The sequence below is a fragment of the Oreochromis aureus genome, linkage group 12 (genome assembly GCF_013358895.1).
Source record: "Oreochromis aureus strain Israel breed Guangdong linkage group 12, ZZ_aureus, whole genome shotgun sequence".
NCBI lineage: Eukaryota > Metazoa > Chordata > Actinopteri > Cichliformes > Cichlidae > Oreochromis > Oreochromis aureus.
In genome coordinates, this window is record NC_052953.1 from 36,773,902 (window position 1) to 36,783,134 (window position 9,233).

Consider the following 9,233-nt stretch of genomic DNA (forward strand, 5'->3'; position numbering starts at 1 on the left):
TGGTTCTTATATAAATGGTCTCATTCTGATATAGTGCTTTTCTACTTTCCCGGAGTAGGTGAACATGCCACATTCACCTAGTCACACCCATTCTCACAAGCACTGTCTCTAAACTGAGTCCTATCTAACCACATTCACACACAGCAACTTGGGGTTAGTATCTTGCCCAAGAAAACTTGGCATGCAGACTGAAGGAGCCTGGGATCAAACCATCAACCTTCCAACCAGTAGGTGACCTGCTCTACCTCCTGAGCTACAGAGTAACGCTTTTCTACTCTCATTGAGCACTCAAAGCACTTTATACAACTCGTGCATTCACCCAATTGTAGCCAGATGGGCTACTCGCCTTTCTTTTCTCTCTCGCTCTCGCTCACTCTACTGCTCTCGCTCTTGCTGCGCAACTACGTTAATTAGGAACCCACCTGTATATTGATTACAGGGTGGTGTTTACCTGTATAAAGGGAAGCCGGTTTTTCTTGTTGGATCATTCCTCCCGAGCTTCTGGTGCGACACAGCAGTAAATGCTGGCCTATTGGTTAATTTACCGATACGATCGGATCGTGTGACTGCTACAGGTAGGCCTCCTTTTGACCTCTGATTTCTCTCAAAAGTCGGTCACTAGTAGTCATATTTCTGCGGCCCGCTACAGCGCGGCTGTTTCTCTTTTTTTTACTCCAGCCATGGTGGAGAGACGTGTGAGTTGCGTCCACCGTGCAGTACAGTGCCTCCAGTCTTGGGGTAAGCCGCTTATATTATAGCTGCTAGTATTTGTAAAGTAGAGAAGATTAAGGTTATCTTTGCCCTTTTTTTTTCTTTGTAGGGTTTGATTGCTGCCGCACCCTCTCAGGGATCAACTGCCTGATTTTAAGCGAAGAGTCGAGATGCCTGCCTGGCTGCTGTCTTGTCTTGCCTTGTTTTATCTTGTGTTCCGATCTGTTGGCTGTCCAGTTTTGTTCCTGCTGTTTGCCCCGCCTCGCCCCTGGGGGCTTTGGGTCTCACGCTAAGCCCCTTTTGGACTATCATTTCACTCCAGCTTTCGCGACTGGTCGGGGCGATCCTCAGCTGCATATTGGGCTGGTGTTACAAAACTGGTACTGCCTCTCCCTTTTCTCCCAGTTGTGGAGAGCTGCGCGGGACTGAGTGGGGCTACGGACAATCGGAACCAGCACCAGCTGTGGGCTGGCTCGCAGAGTACAAGTACTTCCAATCTGTGCTCTGTGGTGTGTATGTGGGTGTGTTTTATTGCAGATCTCCGTTTTTCTTTTAATTTCTTTTTTTAGTATATAGAGAGCCTGTTTATGTCCCATATTTTTACCCTTTTAATGTGTATGTCTTGTGCTTTTATTTCAGCGAACTGAGGATCTACCAGCTGCCGTGGGACCTTAGGGGGCAGGTCGTTTTCCACACTTTTTTTTGTTGTACAGCACCAGGTGAATAGACTATAGTGGGGGGGGTTGTGTGGTTTTCTTTTGGTCCACCGCTGCTGGTAAGTCCCAGTTGTGTGTTTATTTTTATTGTAATTTGGGACACCGTTTTAGACATTCAGTGCGCTGTCAGTGTTTTGTTTTTTATTTTACATTAATAAATAAAATTGTGTTAATATTTGAGTCGGCCTCAGTGTGCATCCCTGAACCTAACGTTGTTTTAATTTCATTTCTAAAGTTCATATTTCCTGGGGGCTAGAATTCCCCCCCCCCCAGGTGGCGTTGTCATTTTATTATTTCTTTTATAACCCCGCCGACCACTTGGTCACACAATCATACCCATTCACACAAGCACTTTATCTAACACTACGTTCACACTGCAGGTCTTAATGCTCAATTCCGATTTTTTTTTTTTTTTTTTTTTTTTTGTCTGGTTGTTCACACTACAAATAAAATGTGACAGCAAACCCGCTCTAGTGTGAACTGTTCACAATAGTGTCATGTGACACTATTGATCATGTGACACGACACATGATCAATAGTGGGTCAGCGACCCTTTTTCTTTCCGTCTCAGGTTTAAATATCTGGGACTCTCCACCGTTTGGTTTTAGAACTGAAGAAGCTTCACGGATGAAACGTCTTCAAGAAACTTAAAGAAGTCTCTTTTCTTTCCAAGCTCCTTAGATCACCATGACCTGGATGACTGAGAACCTACAGACATATTGACCTTGTTTCTAGGTTGCATGACAGGTCAGAGGTCAGTGACTGTAACTCACTTCCTTCTGTTAATGTGAACTCACGGAGTGTTTGTGGTTTACCTCTCAGACTGACTTAAGTCCACAAGAAGATGATGATGGAGGAAGAGGAGGACAGAGCAGAGTCTGCAGGATCTAGCCATCCCTCTGTGACCAGTGACCAGTCCAAAGGTCAAAATCAAGCCTTCAGAGCTGAACCTGGACCAACGAGGTCAGAGAGCTGAACTCCCTGAGTTAACAGAAATAATTCTGCACTGACATTATAATTTGTGTTGATTCTGGTTGGTTTTATGACTGTTTGTGTGCTGAGAGGAAATGAAAATGAATTTCTAACAAAAATCAGTTTTGTCCAGGTTTCCTGTAAAAAGCTGTAATCTAATCTAAGAGGACTGTTACTGACAGGAAACGGCTGCATTTTCTGCAGTCTGTGTGATCACAGCTGCTTCAATGACTTTATCACAGAATTTATCATTGAATAAAACATGTTTGTGTCTGCAGAGGTCACAGTCTGAAGGATCCAGTCATCCGTCTGTGAGGAGTGACCAGTCCAAAGGTCACACTCCAGACTTCAGTAATGAATCTGGACCAACGAGGTCAGAGAGCTGTGATGAGCTCCTTTACATGTTTGTGTTCTCCTGGATAAATATGACCTGAAAAATCCTCAGATTTTTACAAAGATTCATTAAAAAGAAAACAATGACACAACAAAGATAAAAATATTAGACCTGGTCATTTGCTGTTTGAGGACAGTGATGCTCATATCTGTGGGGAAAGTCTGTACTGAGTGGGTTCCATGTTGGTCTTTAAAGAACAGTCTGTCTCTGATTCTCATGTCTTTGTGTCTGATCTTTAAGAGTGAGCTGTTAAACGGTCTGAGAGGTCACAAAGAGACCCAGGGTAATGTCTAAGCAGCTAAAGCCTGGATCATACTGGGTGGTGTTAATGAGACCACCATCAGGATAACACTGTACAACGGTGGTGTTCATGCTGGCTCAGCTCCAGGCTGCCTGTCATAGGGTTGTGTGGCTGTTCTGTCTGTGGTCACTTTGTTTCTTCTTCTCTTCTGGTTTATGACTTCCAGTCGCTCCTAAATATACGAGCCACTGTTCAGGAGCATCCCGACTGGCCCTAGGATGTCAGGAATTTCGTATCCCACCCATGCTAGAGATCGTACCATTGTTCCTCTGATGCGGCCCACCTTGCCTTCCATCCAGGAAGAAAATGCCACAGAAGACGAAGGAAACAGGGCAGTGTGTTGGTAAAATGTAATAACTGCATGGCTGCATCACTCATGACTAATCCCTGCGTTCTTCTGAACAAACTTGCCCCGGACCTCGGGTTGTTCATTTCCTGGCAATTCCTGGAATCTGGATCGTACCTGTGGCTCCACATCTCAGTGTCCAGCTTTCATGGCAACTGTTTCAACTGTCAGCAGCTAACAGCTGATGTTTACATCAGCTTTGAACTGCAGTTGATTGCAGTCCAGCTGTCCACTCCAGTGCTGTGTACCGACCACCGGAATACAACAAGAATTTTATCCAAGACTTCTCTGAATTCTTAGCAGGAATTATTCCAAGATATGACAGTCTTAATTCCAGGGGATTTAATATCCATGTTTGCTCCTTAAACACACCGCTGACTAATGACTTTTTAAATCTTATAGACTTTTTAAAAATCTTGTTCAGTCAGTTAAAGGCCCAACTCAGGAACGTGGACACACTTTGGATCTTGTGCTGTCTAGTGGCCTGACTCTCTGTGACACTCTCTGTGACACTCTGTGCGATGTTAAACATGCTGTGGTGGAGCCTATTCCTAAAAAATAAAACCTGGATCCAACTGTTTAGGCTTCCACTTAAATGTAAATCTGTGAGCATGTAAGACACAGATATCTTAAGTTTCTTAATTTAAATGAACAGAAAACAGAGGTCATTGTGTTTGGTCCCTGTGACCGCTACGATCTTGGCCCTTTAGAGATTTATAAAAAACCTTTTGTGAGGACCTTCATAGTGATTTTTCACAGTAATCTAACTTTTGATTAACAGTTAAACAGTTTGCTGTAAACAAAGCGAGATTTTTTTCTTCTCTGGCTACATGCAAAAGTGAAGCCATCCCTCTTGTTACAGGCATTGCCCTTTAAGAATGTAGCCTCATGGGTAGTGTAGTCCGTGCTGCAGGCAGAATGTGTGGGACTGCCCCTCCCAATGTGTGTGTGAGAGCGAGGGAGGGAGAAAGTACGAGTTGCTACTGACGAGAAATGGAAGATGAAAGCATGTAAATATAATAACAACCACTGCAGCCAAAGAGAGTGACTGATGAGCCCAGTTGTAAGTAAGCTGTCAAGACTCGACTGTACACTGTGTTCACCGCCTCTAAAACAATAAAGTTTAGTTGAAGCAGCCTTTCAACGCCTCTCTCTGTCTCTCACTTAGCAAAGTTGACCCAGACAATAAAGCTAGTTACCGGCTATGAGCCTGACACGGAACCTGAAGCATCAGTCAGAGATCTCTTTACCAACTTTACCTGGCAGAGGTAACAGTCTGTTTCAGAGACTTGGAGAGAGCTATCCATGCCTTTACTTCATCTGGCCTCGACTTTTGTAATAGTCTTTAGTCAGGTGTCAGTCTGTCATCGGTTAGTTGACCACGACTGGTCCAAAACACTACAGCAGGGTTACTAACTGGCACACACAGGCGAGACCACATATCTCCCATAATAGCATCCTTACTGCCAGTCAGTGTTCAAACTGACTTTAAGATTTTCTTATTTGTTTTTAAGGCTGTTAAATATCCCAATTCTTTGATCTTTGGGCTGAAGGAAGAACAACACTCGATGTATAAATGCTCAATCAACAATTCTCATTATTCCATACAACACTTTGAGTGTTGAAACGTCCGGACGGGAGATGTGGACAGGAGGGTGTCCGCCAGATCTCAAAGTCTGACCGTTTCTCACATTCTTAAAGCTTCGGCCCCTTCCACACTGATCATTCACATTTTTTTTTCTCTTACGGCGCCTAAGTAACAGCCTTGGCTTCCTGTTTTATCTCCTCCTGATGAGATGGGGCAGAAAACCTCTATGGTATGTTCTGTTCTTTTTGTAATCAGAAAAGGAAGGCTATGATTCTACACAAAGAGCATTTCTTATAACTCAGCAGTATAATGCATCATAAAACGGTGTAATGATTTCAGTCTTTAATCCAAGGGATAATGTGGACTATAGCCGTATAATGATTCAATAATTCTTTGATTAGAAGCATAAGGTGGCATAAGATAGTGTAATTGTTAGGTTGAAATTGTTAAATGTTGTCATTGGGTTACTCAGATTTGTAAGTCTTGGTTCAAACTGTATGATAAAAGACATTCCTTTGTTCCTGACCCCCTCCCCAGCCTGTTGAATGGTGGGGGAGGCTTTAGTGTTTTATTATAGGGACATCCTAGGTGAGGGTTCTGTTTTCTTGTTTAGTAAATGTCCTGCCTTTATGACCCTTTTGGTGAGCAGGAGGTCACACAAACGCACCCCCAAACACAAACACACACACACACGGCTATACTTACTTCCGGTATGATGGCACCTGTGTTCGGCCTTGCCGCTGCTGGTTGCAGTTTCCCTCGCTCTGTTATGCTGCTGTTTCTGACTGTCCTGCTCTCCTTCTTTGTCTCTGATGTACTGCCTGCATTAGTCTATGATCGTCTGACACTACTGTCTATTCGCTCCTCTATGGTGGGCCTGGATATCGCTCCTTCATACAATGGCTTCTTCCCTCCTCCGCCGCCGGTGTCTGGATTTTTGACAGATGTCGCCAACAGCACCCTTTTGGGTCCACTCAAATCTCGGAGGAGGAGAGGTAAAAGAGCAGGTGTCCAGGTGAAATTTAGACTCCTCTTTAGACGAGGATTAGCGGGTAAGCGACGTCAAGCATTTCTGGTTACCTGTGCTCAGATTGCCTGTTCGGAGGAGAATCTGTTTCCCCCGTCCCTGCTGGATTGTGCAAAGCCTGGACTTATGAGATCGTGTTTTCTTAGGAGTGTTCATCCAGACTCTCCTATTATTTGGCCCGCTGCCCCAGCAGCGAGCGGTATTTATGATCGTTACAGATCGAACCCCCAGTTTCTACGCCCCCTAAAACGGGTCAGTGTTGATAATGGTTTGACTTATTCCTCGTTGAGCATGGCGCTTCTCAATGCCCGATCTATGACAAATAAAACGTTCTTATTGAACGATCTTATTCTTTCCAAAAAACTGGATCTATTATTTTTAACTGAAACCTGGCAGTGTGATGGTGACTATTCTTCCCTTATCGAACTTTGCCCAGGCGGGTAATCCTTCGTCAGTCGGCCGCGGACTTCTGGTCGTGGCGGAGGATTGGCTGTGGTGTATCGAAATTGGTTTCACTGTCGCTCATTAATGGTTGAAAAAATGTCAACATTTGAACTACAGCTGGTTAAAATTGGAATTAAAGATCCGTGTCACTGTGCTGTAGTTTATCGTCCACCTGGACCTAACAGTCGATTTTTAAAGGAATTCAGTGACTTTTTATCTTCCATCTTGAAGTTGTCCAGATTGCTAATAATTGGCGATTTTAACATGCACATTGATGATGACTCTGACCTCTTTGCCAGAGGTTTTCTTAGCATCATGGACTCTTTTCATTTCACACAGCATGTATCTGGCCCCACTCACACCAAAGGGCACACTCTGGACCTTGTTTTTACTATTGGCTTAACCATGGACTGTATTAGTTCTGAGGATATTTTTATTTCGGACCATCATTGTATTATATTTAATTTGTCTTTTTATTTGCCTCCTCCTCCTGAGCGTCGTGCTCTTAGCTCGCGCGTCTTAGATTCTTCTACTGCTGCTAAATTTTCTGACGTTTTTAATTTGGTTCTGTCTGCTTCTAATAATGTTGATTTATTAACAAATCTTTTTAATAATTACTGTCTTTCTATTATCGATAATATTTGTCCTATTAAAACTAGACTAGCCCCCGTTACAAAACCCTCGCCCTGGATAAACGACAGCATTCGCTGTTTAAAGCGTGTCTGTCGTAAAGCTGAGCGTTTGTGGAGAAAGACTCATTTACAGGTTCATCTCTTTCATTTAAAAGACCTTTTAGTTTCTTTTAACTCTTCAATTCATGATGCAAGGGCTGCTTATTTTTCAAACCTAGTCTCTAGGAGCAGAGGTAACCCTAAGGTTCTATTTGACACAATTAGGGATATTGTTGCTCCGTCTTCTGCTGCTGTCCCAATTTCTTCGAATGAAGACTGTGAAAATTTTCTTTCCTTCTTTGTTGAAAAGGTTAGCAATGTAAGGAGCAACATCTCTCCCTCCATGTACCATTTGCCTGTTCCAATTTTGCTTAAGCCTGTCATATTTGAAAGATTTTCACCAGTGTCTTTACCTGAGTTGTTGAAGCTGGTCTCTTCAATGAGATCATCCTCTTGCCCCCTTGATATTTTATCTGGGTCTTTACTTAAAAATGTTTCTGAGTCTATTGGTCCTAGTGTTCTTCAAATTATTAATGCATCTCTACTCTCTGGTCAGGTCCCTGTTTACTGTAAAAGTGCTGTCATTCACCCACTTTTAAAAAAACCTAAACTTGATCCTTCTTTGCTTTCCAGTTACAGACCCATCTCAAAACTGCCTTTTATTGCCAAGATTTTAGAAAAGGTTGTGGCGAAACTCACGGATTTTCTAGATGAACACAACATTCTTGATAAATTTCAGTCTGGCTTTCGTAAGGCTCACTCTACCGAAACTGCACTTCTTAGAGTGTCTAATGATATTTTGATGAATTATGATGCTGGAGAGTGCACTGTTTTGATGTTGCTGGATCTGACCTCTGCTTTTGACACCGTTGATCATCTTATTTTGTTAGATAGATTAAACCACTGGGTGGGTGTATCGGGTACCGCATTGGAATGTTTTAAATCCTATTTGTCTAATCGATCTTTCTCTGTGGTTACCTCTAAGTTCAGATCCGCTGTCAGCTCTCTTGCCTATGGGGTGCCTCAGGGCTCTGTCTTGGGACCGTTATTGTTTTTGTTGTATTTACTCCCTCTTCTGCAACTTCTTAGCTCTTTTTCTGATATTTCATATCATTGTTATGCAGATGATATTCAGCTATATATCTCTTTTAGGCCACCTGATGTTTCTAAGCTCCAAATCTTGCAGTCCTGCTTAGATTCCATTAGAGATTGGATGGCTGGTAACTACCTTCAACTAAATGCTGATAAAATGGAAATCATTGTCTTTGCTCCTGAGAAATTTGTTCCCCACGTGGTTAAAAATCTAGGCTATTGTAATTCCTTGTTTACTTGCTTAAGTAATGCCTCCCTGGAACGGCTGCAGAGCGTTCAGAATGCTGCTGCTAGGCTTCTGACAAAGCATCCCAAATACTCCCATGCCACTCCCCTCCTGATTCAGCTGCATTGGCTCCCTGTCAAGTTCAGGGTCCAATTTAAGATCATAATCATGACTTATAGGGCCTTGCACAGTGTAGCTCCAACTTACTTAAGTGATCTTCTTCTTTCTTATCACCCCAGCAGGTCCCTGAGGTCCTGTGACCAGGGATTGCTGGTTGTCCCGCATACAAGGTTAAAAACAAAAGGTGACAGAGCGTTTGTATCAGTGGCTCCCAGACTCTGGAACTCGCTCCCTTTGAGTTTGAGCTCTGTGGACTCAGTCATGTCTTTTAAAAAGCAGTTAAAAACCTATCTGTTTAAACTCGCTTTTGGTTAATTTTGTTTTGTTTTGGATTTTAATGTCTGTTTTCTGCCTCTGTAAAGCACTTTGTGATTTTTATCTTGAAAGGTGCTATATAAATAAAATTTTACTTACTTACTTACTTACACACACTCACGTGCATATATACACACACACACACACACACACACACACACACACACACACACACACACACACAGTGCCTGACACCATAGGGGGGGTTTACAGTGGGTGTTTGTGTAAACTGTGTGTCACGAGAATAAAAGGCTGCAGAGGAAGCTCTTTCTTCGAAGTGGTCTGAGACCGAGGGCAGAAGGGGTGCTCT

The 9,233-nt window shown here is 43.1% G+C and overlaps 2 long non-coding RNA genes across 2 annotated transcripts; both read left to right on the plus strand.

Moving 5' to 3' along the window:
- Positions 1–401: 401 nt before the first annotated feature.
- Positions 402–1,600, plus strand: LOC120443022. Its single transcript, XR_005615071.1, has 3 exons — positions 402–575; positions 650–738; positions 821–1,600. It is a non-coding gene; the product is annotated as an uncharacterized LOC120443022 (long non-coding RNA).
- Positions 1,601–2,105: 505 nt separating this feature from the next.
- On the plus strand, positions 2,106–4,561 carry LOC120443023. The gene is made up of 3 exons (XR_005615072.1): positions 2,106–2,390; positions 2,678–2,772; positions 3,261–4,561. It is a non-coding gene; the product is annotated as an uncharacterized LOC120443023 (long non-coding RNA).
- Positions 4,562–9,233: the final 4,672 nt, after the last annotated feature.